This window comes from Schistocerca gregaria, chromosome X (assembly GCF_023897955.1).
Source record: "Schistocerca gregaria isolate iqSchGreg1 chromosome X, iqSchGreg1.2, whole genome shotgun sequence".
Lineage (NCBI taxonomy): Eukaryota > Metazoa > Arthropoda > Insecta > Orthoptera > Acrididae > Schistocerca > Schistocerca gregaria.
The window spans coordinates 428,432,248-428,450,079 of record NC_064931.1 but is presented as its reverse complement, the minus strand read 5'-3'; positions in this window follow the sequence as shown (position 1 = coordinate 428,450,079).

Below are 17,832 nucleotides of genomic sequence, written 5' to 3'. Positions count from 1 at the left end.
GGTATCCGAATATTTCTGGTACGTCCTTCATGATTTCCTGCTTCCTGAAATGCCCCTGTCTCAGACAAACAGCGAAACACTGTTGAAAACATTGAATGCTGTGGTTTTTGTTGGCAGCGTTAGGTCTCCTGATACAACCTTGCTGCCGTCAACCTGTTGCCATTTGCCTTTCTGAAGGTAAACACGATTTTCGCAAGCTGTATATTTGAATACGGAACCATTGTGTACAACGCTGTATCACATTCACTACAAGCTGAGTCAGCAAGAGAAGTTAATCGGAGAGATTATTAGTGACTATGGCAGGAGAGGGCGCTAGGGCATGTCATATGAGGAACCTACCACCCTCTAGGAGGAAACCATGCATACTGGAACTGTGGCTGAATGGTACAGCTGGTATTAGACCACAGTCTCTGTAACAAAGTATGACTGAATAAACGGTTTCTACCATGGAAACAATGAATTTCCGGATATAAGTTAATTAGACCTTTTTTGTTCCGTATCGCGAGTGAAAGTGAAGAAGAATTACATGATCTGCTGAATGGAATGAACAGTGCAATGAGTACAGAAAATGGACTGAGAGTAAATCGAAGAAAGATGAAAGTAATTAGAAGTAGCAGAAATGAGAACAGAGAGTGACGGATGGAGCAAGGAAGGTATCGAAAGCAAGCTAGCACTGGCAGAAAGGGCATTCCTGGTCAAGAGAAGTCTATTGGTATCAAACATAGGCCATAATTTGAGGAAGAAATTTCTGAGAATGCACGTTTGGAGTACAGCATTGTATGGTTGTGAAACATGGACTGTGGAAAAACCGGAACAGAAGAGAATCGTAGCATTTGAGATGTGGTGCTATAGACGAATGTGGAAAATGATAAATCCTCTCATTGATCAATCCCTAGAGTTTGAACACGGTGGGAAAAATCACCCTTTATGTTCAGGTTTCTGGGTAATCTTGATTGTTACAGGAATTTACTTATGGTAAATATATAACATGAATGAAAATTATCACGAATTGACCTGCAGAAAGTGTAATAAATCATACTGCGGTATTTTAAGTTGTTAAAATTGCTTTTTAGTTTGTTTGTGGGTTTTTAGTGGTGGCGACATCGGAAGAATGAAGACTCTTAATAGGCTTGACTTGATGCTGGTGTATACAATACCCATTCTGAAAGTTTACTTGCATGTCTGGATGAACACACATTAATGACGATTGACAGCTGTCTGAAATTAATTCGATATATATTCGATGAATGCGAATATCTTGGCATCAGTTGTGTTAGGAAGAGATCTCTCACCTGTCAGTGGTATAAGAAAGTTTATGCCGGACCGGGACTAGAATGTGGGTGACTGTGGTATAGGGATGTAGACAGTGGGCACATGGATGTTTGGGTCGGTCCAGGAGGTGTGCACAGGTAGCTGAAGTGGTTAAGGCGGCCGCTCGCGATAAGCTGGCAATCTAGGTTCGAGCTCCGATGCAGCACAAATTTTCATATGTCAAGACACAAAGCAATTGCAAAGATCGGCTGAAAGTTGGCATTGATTGAAATCAACGGGGAAAGCTGAAAATTTGTGCAAGACCAATTTAGAACCTGATGTCGTATCCCGAGAGAGAGTGAGAAGAACACGTTATAATTAAAAGAGCTTACGTCGATCGATGTAATCGATGGGCGAATTTCGCGTAGGCAGCTTGCAGAACTCCACCCTGTAAATAATCTACAAGCTAAACAGGGTGTTCAGAGCCACAGAACTCGGCGTACAGCGTAAGGAAACTCAGGTCTAATCAAACTCAGACTAATAAAGTTCTTTGGAAGTTCACTTCTGGCACTACTAACTTTAGCTTCTTCTATTCATTGCACAATGTTACTATGTACGGCTTCACGTAACTCTGTCAGCTGTCTTCTGTCTCGCGGCCCTGAGACTATCTTCTCAGTATTATCTCGATCTCGACGTGGCTCTAACTGTTCTAAGTCCTCAGCCTTGGCGACGCCCATCACAGCGGTAGTGTTCCAGACGACTACCAACCGTGCGTCCCCCTTGGGTTGGGACTGGTCCCCTTTTTATAACGCTCGTCGAGTTTCTAGAACATTCCCTCTGACGCACATCGCCAACGAGGATTGTACATTGCCGTATATGGGAAACTCACGATGCACTTATGTCACTCTCACTATCTGCTATACAGGACCTCGGTCACGCGCAGGCTGACCAGAGGCTGTTTCCTTGTGTATTTAACCTGTGTACCAATTGTCGCCAGTCTGTCGCTGGTTGAATACCCGACTGCGCCAACTCCTCCGTCGTCTTCCCAAGCAGGTCCTTGATGACAACTTTGAACTGAATTCTGTACTCCATCCCTTAATAGTGGATTTCGTGGCGCCGGGTGTCCTGTTTACTAGACAGTCGCTCTGACCACTAAACCATCTGGACATAGTGGTCAGTGCAACTGCACAGATTACCCTAGCACTCCTCCCGTCAGACTCAAATTCTGAACTTATACACAGACTACTAATGTAGTGCCCCTTGCCAATTAACCTCATTACTCGCAGCATTTCGCCGATTCCCGTATAAGTTCGACACTGGTGCGCGTCTGCACTGAAGGGATCGTTGGCCGTCTCGCCTTGATATATATCTAGTGTCTGTTCTTTCGGACTTACTCTTATTGGAATCGGATTTCAGGTAGATCAAGATTTCAGTTGGGAAGATTCAGGAGGGGTCAGGTAAAAAAATTAAGGGGCTGGAAAGATTCAGTCTGGAGACCTGCTTGACAGTAACATTATGAGGAAGTTGGACTAGAGAAGTCGCATTGCTTTCCATTAATCAGTAGCACACTATTTCCATTGGAAACGATAGGGTATTCTGCTACGAGGTGCGAGCGCAACTGCGGGTAGAGCCATGTTTTGTCTGACCCGTTGGCTTTTTTTAAATTGTGATTTAGGATATAAGTATCTTGTAGCTCCCTTAAAGGATCGCATTTGTTCCACGTCCGCATTGATAGTTCTCGCAGGTAGCTGCAATTTAGCATTTACTGGAGATGCTCTTTCTGTGCTCTGATATAGTCCACTATACTTTTAATGATATTCTTTGCCTCCCCTTTCGGTATATACTTACTGTTTAATAACACCTATTGACTGACGTGTTGCTATCCTATTTGCTAGGGTCTCTTGGCGTTGGCGAACTTCTGCGTTTCATTTTTCACCCACTTCCAGATAATTTTCGGCCTCTTTGCGAAAGTCCGAACGTGATAAAGGTTGGCGGCTAGTGGGGGTTGTTTTAACTCGGTAGGAACATATTTTGTCTCTGTACCGCTAACTATGCTTTGTCTGGTACTCTCATATAGCTTTGAGCTGCAAGCGGTGACAAAGTAAGAAAAGAACTCGATCCAGATGTTTTGCCATTCACATAGCGGCGCAGCATATTTCCGAATGTCAGATGTGCCTTATTTGTCTATCCATTGACCGCAGGATACAGTATTCCGGCCCAGAGCTTCTCTATTTCCATAAAGCGGCACCCCTTGCTCAGCTGTCTTTGCTCGCTGGTGCGGAATAGCTATCTAAGCAAGTACCAAAAAACTGGTCAGTACATACTTATTCTGGCGCATGAGCGAAAGCACCGTAAATACATGAGTCAGAAACTTTAGAGATTTATCCTTTACATCAAAACATTACCATTTCATATGATAATGGGTTCGCAAATATTTCATTTGGGAATTATGGAAGGCTTTATTATTCATGGCCCAAAAAATGATAAATTTACCAAACACGTCTTGAACTGACTACTTCCTACTTCCACACATACTTTTAGCTTTCGTTTAAAACTTTGTTGTACGTTCTGGAAAACGGCTAGTGTGTTCTGTATCTGAGCAAATCAATTTTGGACATGGTTCCTCGGAACATCGGCACTGGATATGGGAGTTGAATACTCCATGGATTTTTAATGTTTCCTAAGGAAACGAATCCTCTGGCGATTGGGCATGTCATGCAATGGATCTTCCTTGATCAGTCCACCTGTTCATAAACTGGTTACCCAGAGATACTGGTGAAATATCCGTGTGAAGTGAGGTGGAGCACCATGGTGCGTAAACCACACTCGTTGGATCACATCTAGAAATAATCGTATATCATAAAGTAAATGAGGCAATTCATGCCTGCGGAATGGTAGACATTGCTGAAAGAAGTATGGGTTGACGTCTGTCTTGTCACACTTGATGATAGTTTTATAAGACCAGGCGTGATTGTTATGCTAATTGAAGATCATATCACGTGAAAAGCTAGCACCATCAGGAGGTAGATGCTAAGAACTGCTGAAACACAGTACACCGCTCTAAAATGCTCTGACTTCATTTAATTCTTTCACCCGGCCGGTGAAAGTGATACGGGTACAGGAGATTTTCGTGCGGGCTGTTCCAGATCCTCATGTGAGCAATGCCTTCCCTTCACGCAGTTTTCCTTGTACTCGTTGGTGGAGTTTCACCCACAGTACGATGAACCCGTTTTTTAAGCTCAGGCGTTCATACATCTCGTGGACTCCTATCATCCACAACCCTCATCGAAAATGTATCGCCGGCCGGAGTGGCCGATCGGTTCTAGGCGCTACACTCTGGAACCGCGCGACCGCTACGGTAGCAGGTTCGAATCCTGACTTGGGCATGGATGTGTGTGATGTTCTTAGGTTAGTTAGGTTTAAGTAGTTCTAAGCTCTAGGGGACTGATGACCTCAGATGTTATGTCCCATAGCGCTCAGAGCCATTTGAACCTTTTTTGAAGATGTATCTATCTCTAGAAAGAGTTGGTGAAGTCGTACAGACGTTCTTGCACAAGCTAGCTGTCTCCCAAAGTATGTAAACCTGAAGCTCTGCGTCCGCATTCCCATGTGCTAGGCCGTACGTTTAGTGCAAATTCGTCATTTCGGAAACTGGGTACATTTTTGTGATGTGTTCTGATGGAAGTTACTGTAAAAAAGAACAAACGACAATCAGACAAAACAAATCAAACGCCATGACCAACTGTAAAGACAAAAGTGGGTATATATACACGTCTGACGTAAATCACACAACCAGGAGACATTACAGGGAATTCCTTTCATACCTTCCTGGCGAAGCAAGATATAAGGCGACCAAGGACATAACGTCAATGAAGCAGATAAAGAATGAATCAGGTGTAGTATTACACTACCATGAGAAAATCCTGAATAGGTGATGGGAGTTCTTTGAAAGGCTATTAATTGAGGAAAATGTACTAGAGAAGTATGAGGATGGAGATATAAATGAAGGAAGAGCCCAAAGTATAAGTAGGGAAGAAGTCACACACGCAATGTAGAAAATGAAAAATGGGAATACCCTAGGTGCAGACCAAATCCCAATAGAAACATGGAAAAGTCTGGGAGAACAGGGAACTGATGTTCTTTGGGATCTAATGCAGAAGATCTGGAAATCAGAAAGAATGCCATATGCGTGGAGGAGCAGTATACTGGTTCCCATATATAAGGGGAAGGGGGATATCCAAAACTGTGGCCATTATAGAGGGATAAAACTGATGTCCCACAAAATGAAGATCTGGGAAATAATAATATCAGGGTGGTAGGAGACATATATGAAGGTGCAATGACACAAGTCAGAAGCACTGCAGGTAAACAAAGGCATTTCCAGTGAGAGTCGGACTACATCAGAGTTCTGCTCTCAGCTCATATCTCTTTGACCTTGTCATCGATGTACTAGTCAAAGACGTGAAAAAAGAGGCATCTTGGAGCATGACGTTTGCCGATGTTGTAATCTGTGAACCCATCCAGGAGGAACTTTAAGACAAGCTTGAACAGTGGAGAAAAACCCTAGAGGAAAGGGAAATGAGAATTAGCAGGTTGAAAACAGAGTATATTTGTACAAAGGATGCCAAAGACCTATACATTAACCTGCAAGGAGAACAACTGACGCTGGTCAAAAAATTTAAATACCTAGGCTCTTATATGCACAGTGATGGAGGACTGGAGGCTGAAATACAGCACAGGATAAATAGTGGATGGATGAACTGGAGTAAACTGAGATGAGTACTGTGTGATAAGAAGGTTAGCTGCGGAATGAAAGGAAAGCTTAAAAAGTCTGTGGTGATGCCTGCGATGCTGTATAGCGCAGGTACTTGGCCAATTACAAAATCCCAAGATTGAAGTGGCAGAAATGAGAATGTTAAGGTGGATGAGTGGAGTGACATGAAAGGACAGACTAAGGAATGAGTACATCAGGGGAACAGTGAAAGTGGGGCCCATAGGGAGGAAGATCCAAGAAAGTAGGATAAAGATGGTATGGACATGTGCAGGGAAGAGGGGAGTACTACGTGGGGAGAAGAATTGAAGACCTAGAAATCGAGGGACCAAGGAGAAAAGGAAGACCGAAACTGAGATGAAAGGGCAAGGTAGCAGGGGACCTACGGGAGAAATGATGGCTCAGAGAAGAAGCACTGGATAGACATTTATGGGAAGAAGGAGCCAGCAGAGCAACGCCGACCCCACATGACGTGGGAAAAGACTGAGATGATGATGATGATTAATATGAATTTTTAACGTTTTGGTGTCAAGAATAAATCTCTAAAGTTTCTGATACATGTTTTTATACACTCTGTATCTACGCCGAACATTTGGAATGGCCTTTCGGCTTGTACCAGCCTTTGTAACGTCACTCGTTGCCAGTTCAACTCCGCTGGCTTGGCGCATAATATTCAGTCTCTGACTTAGTGAGCTATTTCGTGTTTACCGTTATGCCACAATTAATGGGCAGCTGGGCAGCAACACGGCGGTCGGTGGTATGTCGTCCTCAGCGTTATGACAGAATTGAATCATCAACCCTCCTCGCTATCTTAGGCAAGTAGGCTGAATCATAGCATAGCCGCTACGCAGGGTGACAACAGTTTACTTCCCAGATGAAGTCTGGGAAGTAAACTGTTGTCACCCTGCGTAGCGGCTATGCCCATTCTGCCATCTTCGTGTTTATTACAAATTCGTTCAGTTACCTAGACTCTGAGACTCAGCGCATTTGCATTCACTTGGCCTTGCGAAGTCAGTGTATCGCTTCTGATTCAAACTCGCTTAATGGCAATTACCATATACACTGAAGCGCCAAAGAAACTAGAACAGGAATGCGTATTCAAATACAGAGGTATGTAAACAGGCAGAATACGGCGCTGCAGTCGACAAAACCTATGGAAGACAACAAGTGTCTGGCGAATGGTTGGATTGGTTATTGCTGCTACAATGGCAGGTTATCAAGAATTAAGTGCCGCCCGGGGTGGCCGAGCGTTTCTAGTCGCTTCAGTCTGGAACCGCGCGACCGCTACGGTCGCAGTTTCGAATCCTGCCTCGGGCATGGATGTGTGTGATGTCCTTAGGTTAGGTAGGTTTCAGTAGTTCTAAGTTCTAGGGGACTGATGACCTCAGATGTTAAGTCCCATACTGCTCAGAGCCATTTGAACCAGGAATTAAGTGAGATTGAACGTGGTGTTATAGTTGACGCACGAGCGATGGGACACAGTGTCTCCAAGGTAGCGATGAATTAGGGAATTTTTCCGTCACACCATTTCACGAGTGTACCGTGAATATCAGGAACCCGGTAAAACATCAAATCTACGACATTGCTACGGAGGGAAAAGGATCCTGCGTGAACAGAACCAACAACGACTGAAGAGAATCGTTCGCCGTGTCAGAAGTGCAACCCTTCCGCAAATTGCTGCATACTTCAATGCTGTGCCATTTAAAAGTGTCAGCGTGCGAAGTTTTCAACGAAACATCATCGATATGGGCTTTGAGAGCCGAAGGCCCACTCGTGTACCCTTGATGACTGCACAACACAAAGCTTTATGATTCGCCTCGGCCCGTAAACACCGACATTGGACTGTTGATAACTGGAAACATGTTGCCTGGTCGGACGAGTCTCGTTCCAAATTGCATCGAGCAAATGAACGTGTACAGGTATGGAGACTACATCATGAATCCATGGGCCCTGCATGTCAGCAGGAGACTATTCAAGCTGGCGGAGGCTCTGTAATGGTGGTGGTGGCGGGGGGGGGGGGGGGGGGGGGGGGAGAGGGGGGTGCAAACTAGAGTGATATGTGACCCCTGATGTATCTAGATACGACTCTGACAGGTGACACGTACGTAAGCATCCTGTCTGATGACCTGCATCCATTCATGTCCATTGTGAATTACGACGGACTTGGGCAATTTCAGCAGGACAATGCGACACCCCACACGTCCAGAATAGTTACAGAATGGCTCCAGGAACACTCTTCTCAGTTTTAACACTTCCATTGGCTACCAAACTCCCCAGATATGAACATTATTGACCATATCTGGAATACTTTGAAACGTGCTGTTCAGAAGAGATCTCCCCCCCCCCTCCCCCGTACTTAAGGGATTTATAGACAACCCTGCAAGATTCATGGTGTCAGTTCCCTCCAGTACTGCTTTAGACTTTAGTCGAGTCCATTCCACATCGTGTTTCGGCACTTCCGCGTGCTCGCGCAGGTTCTGCACGATGTTAGGCAGGTCTATCAGTTTCTTTGGCTCTTCAGTGTAGTTAGATGGCTACTGAAATCCTTCAGGCATTGTAGGCCTTTTTGTGCGACGTGGTCCGTAACTACTTTGAAACTGCCCCCGCGAAAGTAGCAACGGAGAAAGATTATGGTGTATATTACGCTTAGCATTTATTCTTCTGAAGTGGTATAGTTGTGGTCGGTCGATCAAGCTTCCAGGGCGCACGGTTCACCGGGTGTTTCCCATGCATCCACCTTTTGGTTTAACACACAGCCCAAAGTGTAAATCACATCATTCTGAGGAGGCGATGATACATAGCTTTCACAATTTTTTTGGAAAATTATCCCTTGTACATAGCTGTACTGTCATTTTAACAAAAAACCATTTTCGGCCAGAAATGGAACATAGTCAGGTATAATGTGATCTTATGAATCAGCTGAATGACAAATCACTATTAACAAGCATCATGCCATCAACCAACATGTTAAATACAAGTGTAGTACCGTACTAGAGTATATACACCAAACAGTAGGTAACGTGGCAAAGGACGTGGCAAGACTCTACTCAATAGGATCTCGTTGTGGTCTTGGCCTGGCTACAGTCGCTCTTGGCTCTCAATTCTTAAAGCCTGGGTCACCCCAGAGGAAGGGTTCCAAAGACGGTGTCCTTGGTCAGGGAAGCTCGTCCCATTTATAGGACTCATGCTGGGCCCAGTTGTGTAGCCGTCAGCTTTCCTTGGCTACATCGAAGACGTTGCATGTGGCTGGTGCTGCTGTAGCTAGGTCAGATTCAGGGGGGGGGGGGGGGGCGCTGCAAATGGCATTCACACCGCGACGACAAAGTAATCCACTGAAATGTTCTTTAAGGAATCCAGATCAACGTGTTAGGCAAATAGTGCAGATGTGAAATAAATAAAAAAAAAAACAAGAAGAACTATGCAGATTATTCAGCATTAGAGGTGCAACACAGGGAGTTTCAAATATTCGTTCTTAACAAGTTTGTTTGTGTGGCCATCCTCCGCAGCAAGCATATAAACACTTGGTTTGCAAATCAAACTGCCTTTTCCTGCTGCTAGTTATTTTATTTATCCCATACGCGTTTCGCCTTCTCCTGTTCTAAGGCATCATCAGTGGGATCTATAGTGATAATATTTTTATACTGACATCAACAACATACATAAAAATATAAAATTCACAAGTGAAAGAGAACAGAACAACCAAATTAGCTTTCTGGATATAACAATCAAAAAAGGAAACAATAAGCATATGTTTGAAATTTACTGTAAACCCACAGCAACAGACATTATCATTCCCCAATCCTCGAACCACCCACATGCACAAAAGCAAGCAGCACTTCGACACATGCTCCATAGACTCAACACAGTACCACTCACCAAAGAAAGCTACCAAAAAGAACTGGCCATAATAATGCAGATAGCAAAAAATAATGGTTACAATAATAACACAGTCACAAAGCTAAACAACAAAATTAAAAGTAAAATAAAAGCAGAAAGCTCCAAACCACAGATAACAACACAACAGAATCAAACACAAACACGCAGTCTCATAACAACTACACAGGATAATCAGAAAAAGATGAAAGCAAACACAAGATGGTACACAATGGCATACAAACACAAACTCACCCATAAAATCACCAACGTTTGCAAAAGACAGGGAATAAACATAGCATACACAACAGACAATTCTATACAAAAATACACCCCAAAACTGACAACAAACAGAGACATATACCAGAAAGCAGGTATATACCAGTTGCAGTGCAATACTTGTGAAGGCACATGCATAGGGCAAACAGGGAGAACATTTGATGTCAGATACAAGGAACACATGATAGCATGGAAATATGGGACAAACCACTCCACATTTGCAGAACACCTAAGAGAAAATGACCACAAACCAACCACTAGAAAAGATGACATGAGAATAATTAGAATCAACAATAAAAAACACCTTCTGACCATGCAAGAGAATTACCACGTACATAAATCCAAAGCAGAGGGGAACATCCTGTTGAATGACCATGTACACATGCCAAGCAATTCATTATTTACACTAATAGATAAAATAATAGAATAATAAAAAAAGGATAAGTATAATAATAATGTCCAATGTAATAACAATAGAACCCAACATCTTTACACTCACTCACTCATGACCCTTCCCCAGGGTATTGAAACGAAAAGTCAAAACAGCTGTGACCAAAGTTTTCAGCCACTCGCTAACAGCTAGTACAACCGCCCCCCTCTGAAACTGTAAGGATTATGTGAATTTTAGATCAAGGGAAATACTGAACTATTTTTATTCACTTAATATTAAATCAAGACTGAGGGTCAGATATTTGTTGAATCTCAGCGCTTTGAACAGAATAACGTTTTGGCCTTTGTTTACTAAGTGGAGAACATGGGATTATGGCTGGGAGCTGTAGCTCTCACATTTGCTGAGCGTATACTGAGTGAGTCCTTAGTCCTCATTACAAGAAGTTTCTCAACCATTTTAGTAAAATGTAATTTCGGTAAATTACAATTCCTGTAAGGTACAGAAGGAATTTAGCAAGTGCAACGTCTTCAGCTGGGCAATAACAGACAGCATGTTGAGATGTATGTTTCAGAGTACGACTCATTTTTCTTTTCCCTGTGCTTGCTTTCTACAACGAATCACACGAATGAGGAGAATTACTGAGGCGCTACTACAGCTTGCTCCGATTTATTTAATGAAGAGTTCCATAAGGTTCGTGAATTAACATCAAATGTTGTCGTGACGGCTCATTTTTGAACTAAGCGTTTTCTGTATGCCACTAATTTGTTTCCTCACGAAACTACAAAGTATGCCATTGAGAACTAAAAGTAGATGTAGCGTAATACCTTAAAAATGTGAAAGGTGCTAACGACAGAAAAAGCGTTGATGGATATTTTCTTTTTCATGACTAGTGAACCAGGATTTCCGAAACGGCTAAGTTTGTAAACTGCTCCCATCCCCCTGTGGTTAAAGTATACCATGCATGGCAAAATGACGCTATTCAAAAACCGGAGATATGGTAACTGTGGTACACAACGGGCCGCAGGTGACAGGGGTGAACGAAGGCTGTGGAGATGTGTACGTGCGAATCGACGTGCAACAGCTGCGCAAGTGACCGCTCTGATGAACCAAGGAGCTACCAACAATGTCTCCTCAACGACAGTTCAGCGAACGTAGCTTAAAAAATAAAATAAAACACGGCATGATGACCATCACAAAAGTTATACTGTCACCTCTCTGTTTGTTAGTTTCAATCGAGAACTTCACAAGATGCAGGCCTGTGATGTTGTCCATGCGTCTGGGCAGGATTACCCACTAACAGTCCGTCCCTGGTAACTGAGTGGTCCGCATGACAGAATGTCAGTCCTAACGGCCCGGGTTCGATTCCCGGCTGGGTCGGAGATTTTCGTCGCTCAGGTACTGGGTGTTGTGTTGTCCTAAACATCATCATTTCATCCCCATCGATGCGCAAGTCGCCGAAGTGGCGTCAAATCGAAAGGCTTGCACCCGGCGAATGGTCTACCCGACAGGAGATCCTGGTCACATGACATTTCATTTCTTCCACTAACATGAGCTAGTTGAGTTGATAGAAAGTAGACAAAAGCAATTGAAGAGTATCGGATTTAAGGGCAGAGGGAAAAATGTACCAAGGCAAACACCATGAGATAAATACCTCTGCTACAGTCTGGATGGTAGTAGGGGGACGAGGGAGTGTATCGCCCCACATTGCATGTTGCCTACATTCAGGGGCGAATATACTTTCAGGAGCAAACCTGTTGCTCTTTTGATTGAGAGATCCGTAACCTATTGTTCTGCTAAGAGGATTATGATGCCCTGGGGATAATCCGTCCTTTTGATTGACAGGACCCTTAACCTATAGATCTCCTAGTTTCCTCCTCCCACTCCTCCTCCAACATCCTTCTGAAAACTCGCCTCGCCAATACAAACACTCTTTTGATATAAATTTGATTGTTTAATTAATTAAATCAATCAATTAATTAAATCCATCCTCTGGGAACCCCCCATAAATTAGGGGAAAAAAGACTCAGTTGATCGGCCATTTGGAGGGAAATCGATTGAAGCGTATGGAATATTGTTTAAACAATTTAGAAAATGAATGGAATATCGTTTATTTATACAATTCATGGGATAGAAAGCGATAAATGGAATATTTAAACAAATTTGATGCTTTTTCATTGCAATTACACAAGGAATACCATCATGAAATACGCATCACATGTCATTACACTACTAAAAATCTACCACCCCCTCTTTAAGGAACCTTCACAGCATTTGTTTGAACAAGGAAAACGAAATACAGTAGACTATGGACGGTCAGATGATTGAGTCCTGGTTAGCCACTGCGCTAACCTCGCTTGGTACGATAAACAACAAATAGACGGTAGACAGAAAAAATAAGACTTCACAGAGACTTTAGAATATTTCAGTACATAAAGAAGATTTGGTTCTTTTACAGCACCAGACAGCAGTCATTGTCAACAGATATATTTTCATAAAAGTGCACTTATTAATACACGGAAATATTAAGTGGCATTATATTCACACATGTATGGTGTAGCTTAATTTTAATTGTTAATTTGTAAACACTACTGAGGCATGGGACCAGTAACGCTTACATACCTACACTTTTAAAAATAATCTGATTCCCATCGCACTTTATCCAGACTTAGGACTGGCTGAATGGCAAAAGTAATTTTATTGTCATTTAGGCGTGTTTAAAATCAGCTTATAACCTTCGTAAATTTTTTTATTGTTATTTTTAAGATTGCAATTTACATTTTACATATTTTTTATATATATGCATATTCTGATACATTATTTAGTCTAGTTTTTGAAGGTAGGAGATAGCCATCAAGCAAGCCCTTATCTCACCATCCTCCTTGTACTTTTTCAATATTTTTTCCAGCCTTTCATCGCGTTTCATGTACACTGTTTTCTTTCTTTTACCTTCCATACTCAGCTCTGTTTTCATTAACGCGCAAGCTGAATTTTCTGCTTCTGTTTTCATGCAAGTAATTACATCAATAATTTTAGGATTTTGTTTGGAAATCATATTATTAATTTTGTTATTCCAGCCCTCTACAGAGTTAATTGTCCGATGGAGCCACTTGTAGCAGCTCCAAAGGCTGATTTTCCATCAATCTCTCTACGAAATAGTTGAAGAAATCAGAAAGCCTAGGAACATCTGGTGCCTGTGAATGTATCTCCATGCGAATTTGTTATCTCACTTCTTCATTTTGTTTATATTCGCGAGTGAGTCCAAGATCTTGTACTTTCCTCCAGAGAGACTTTCTCATGTGGAAATAGCATCCATGCACTGAGGAAGTTGGAAACATATGTATAATTGCTGAAATCGCTGATGACTCAAAATCTACACTCACACTTGCAGGAATATTTTCCAGCAAATTACTGAAAAGTCGGATGTATGTCTCTTTTATTTTATTTGGCAATAATGCACATGCAACTGGGTAGATATTAGTCTCATTTTTATTACTTCCAAAATCTGCATGAATTGTCTACATCTGTGAAAACTTTGCTACAGCACTTGAACGTACCATCCATAAAATAGTCTCGTTTACTTCTTAGAGCCTCTCTCCCTGCTCTTCCACAAAAAAACTGTTAGCTTGTCTCCTGATTTATCGTCACTTAACAGGAAGCTGCCGCCAAGTCTCTTCTCTTGTCTCTGGATCTCTCTCACTTCCTTGCGACTTTGCTCTTTGCTTGTATAACGTCCTCTTCATTATTCGCTGCTCTGGCATTTATGTCACAAAGTCGTACCCTCGATTATGCAAGCTACCTAGCTCCTCTGAATAGATTTTGGAAACAGACATTTTTCCCTCCCATACCCTCTTCTTTGCCTGGTTCAGAGTCCTCTGTACTTCCAACCTTGCGTCATCCAGAGCTCCACACTGATGCTCGTGCGAAAAGAGCACTGTAAAATCCTTGGTTTTAAGCTTTCTATTTTGAACAGCACCAAATCACAGTCCCATCTTCCTTCGTTTTCTTCACTGTGCAAGAATAACCTTCATAGTGGCAACTAGGCTCACCACGAATTGTCTTTGAAACTTACATATCACAACTACTGAGATGGTAACATCCAAGTGACACGACGTGAAGTCTGCGAAAACTAGAGCGATACTAACAGAGTAACAGACAGGGACCACGCGGGCGGAGTTCGGCCGAGTCCAGGGAACAGGTAGAGCAACGTGATTAGGACGGTCCGGTAGCAGGTAGGACGGGGCACAATGGACGCAGGTACGAGGCGGAGAGTTTGCAGATTTCTAGTGGGGCGAAAAGTTCGCAGGGCGGAGAATTCATACATTCGCCACCCGTGCAGTGGCTATGCAATGTGAAGGTATGGAAGAGGTGTCTGCTCCTACCCTGCGACTGACAGACCTGATGTCACGCTAATCCCAAGACAAAAGCGCCAGCTGGCGGCGACCGCTTGAAACTATGTACCTGAGAAATTCCTCTCGAAACACAAGCTCTCTCTCTTTCTCCTCTTGTTGCATCTCACTGCTGGGACTGCAGACCTGCAGACGCCATCGGTCGCGGTTGGGACGAACAGCAAATAAAGCAGTGTTTACGTGGTAAACCCCTGCTGAATACTGATGCATGCGGGAACTCCCTCTGAGACAAATCCCTGACAGAGAATGGTTTTCGATGTGGGCGCTAAGCTACCATTTGTGCTGGAGAGGAAGAACCTCATGACAGCAAAATTCAATTATATAGCGTAGATTGTAGTGTATATTTACAAAATTCTGTTTACAGGGGCTGGATCTCACTTTTATTTGGTAGGAAAAGCTCACATCCAGGAACTAGATTTCCTAATTACATAAATACACTGCTGCAGATTGGAGCTGTCGACTTATTGGGACATTTTCATGTGTGCACTCACCTTGACATGCAGTGATCGAATAAGCCAGTGCACAGTGTCACCACCAGAGGACGTCCAAGTCACTTACCCCGCGCCCCCTCCGTCCCCACCCATCCCAGAAAAAATTGTAGGAAAAGACTCACCCTGTGCTGCAGAGGAAGTATCTCACGACACGAGATTCAAATCAAAGTCAATAATATATTCGTACCTACTGCAACGTACATCCTTCTGAATCTGCTTAGTGTATTCACCTCTTGGTCTCCCTCTACGATTTTTAGCCTCCAGTACTAAATTGGTGATCCCTTGATGCCTCAGAACATGTCCTACCAACCGATCCCTTCTTCCAGTCAAGTCCCTAATTCTATTCAGTACCTCCTCATTAGTTATGTGATCTACCCATCTAATTTTCAGCATTCTTCTGTAGCACCACATTTCGAAAGCTTCTATTCTCTTATTGTCCAAACTATTTATCGTTCACATTTCACTTCCATACATTGCAACACTCCACACAAGTACTTTCAGAAACGGCTTCCTGACACTTAACTCTATACTCGATGTTAACAAATTTCTCTTCGTCAGATACGCTTTTCTTGCCATCGCCAGTCTACATTTTATATCCTCTCTACTTCGACCATCATCAGTTATTTTGCTCCCCAAATAGCAAAACTCATTTATTACTTTAAGGGTCTCATTTCCTAATCTAATACCCGGAGCATCACCCGATTTAATTCGACTACATTCCATTATCTTCGTTTTGCTTTTGTTGATGTTCATCTTATATCCTCCTTTCAAGACACTCTCCATTCCGTTCAGCTGTTCTTCCTGGTCCTTTGCTGTCTCTGACAGAATTACAATGTCATCGGCGAACCTGAAAGTTTTTATTTCTCCTCCATAGATTTTAATACCTACTGCGGATTTTTCTTTTGTTTCCTTTACTGCTTGTTCAATATACCGATTGAATAACATCGCTGACAGGCTACAACCCTATCTCACTCCCTTCCCAACCACTGCTTCCCTTTCATGCCCCTCGACCCCTATAACTGCTAACTGGTTTCTGTACAAAATGTAAATAGCCCTTCAATCCCAGTATTTTACCCCTGCCACCTTCACAATTTGAAAGAGAGTATTCCAGTCAACATTGTCAAAAGCTGTCTCTATGTCTACAAATGTTAGAACCATAGGTTTGCCTTTCCTTAATCTATTTTGTAAGATACGTCGTAGGGTCAGTATTGTCTCACGTGTTCCAACATTTTGCAGTTTCTTCAGTTTTAATCTGCAGTTCATAACCAATACATTGTGGTTAGAGCCCACATCTGCTCCTGGAAATGTCTTACAATTTAATACCTGGTTCCTAAATCTCTGCCTTACCATTATATAATCTATCTGAAACCTTCGAGTATCTCCAGGCCTCATCCATGTATACAACCTTCTTTTATGGTTTTTGAACCAAGTGTTAGCTATGATTAAGTTATGCTCTGTGCAAAATTCTACCAGGCGGCTTCCTCTTTCATTTTTTACCCCCAATCCATATTCATCTACTACGTTTCGTTCTCTCCCTTTTCCTACTATGGAGTTCCAGTCACCCATGACTACTAAACTTTCGTCTCCCTTCACTATCTGTATAATTTTTTTTTATCTCATCATACATTTCATCAATCTCTTTACTGATGACGATACTAAACACAAAAGACTAGGGTCAGGAAAGCAGCCTCCTTTGATCTTGTGGCTCTAAACAAAGCACCAATTAGTGGCATTCTGTTGATCAGCAAACTCAAGACCCGCTTCCTGTCTCTGTCTCTCTCAAGAGGCCACTCACTGCTTGTCTGTGTGAACGAACGTCTCCAAGCACGAAGATAGAGGTTTTCATCTCTCCTCAGAATACTGTATTCCTGTTGGCTAATGCTGGAGACAAAGGGAAAGTGACGCAGTTTTGATTTCAAAAATAGAGTTCCTGTCACATTTCTTGTTTAAAAATTTAGAGGCGTCAAATATATCATTTAAAACACTCACTTCTGCCTTATGATAATAATTTCTCATAATAAAACATACACTCCTGGAAATTGAAATAAGAACACCGTGAATTCATTGTCCCAGGAAGGGGAAACTTTATTGACACATTCCTGGGGTAAGATACATCACATGATCACACTGACAGAACCACAGGCACATAGACACAGGCAACAGAGCATGCACAATGTCGGCACTAGTACAGTGTATATCCACCTTTCGCAGCAATGCAGGCTGCTATTCTCCCATGGAGACGATCGTAGAGATGCTGGATGTAGTCCTGTGGAACGGCTTGTCATGCCATTTCCACCTGGCGTCTCAGTTGGACCAGCGTTCGTGCTGGACGTGCAGACCGCGTGAGACGAGGCTTCATCCAGTCCCAAA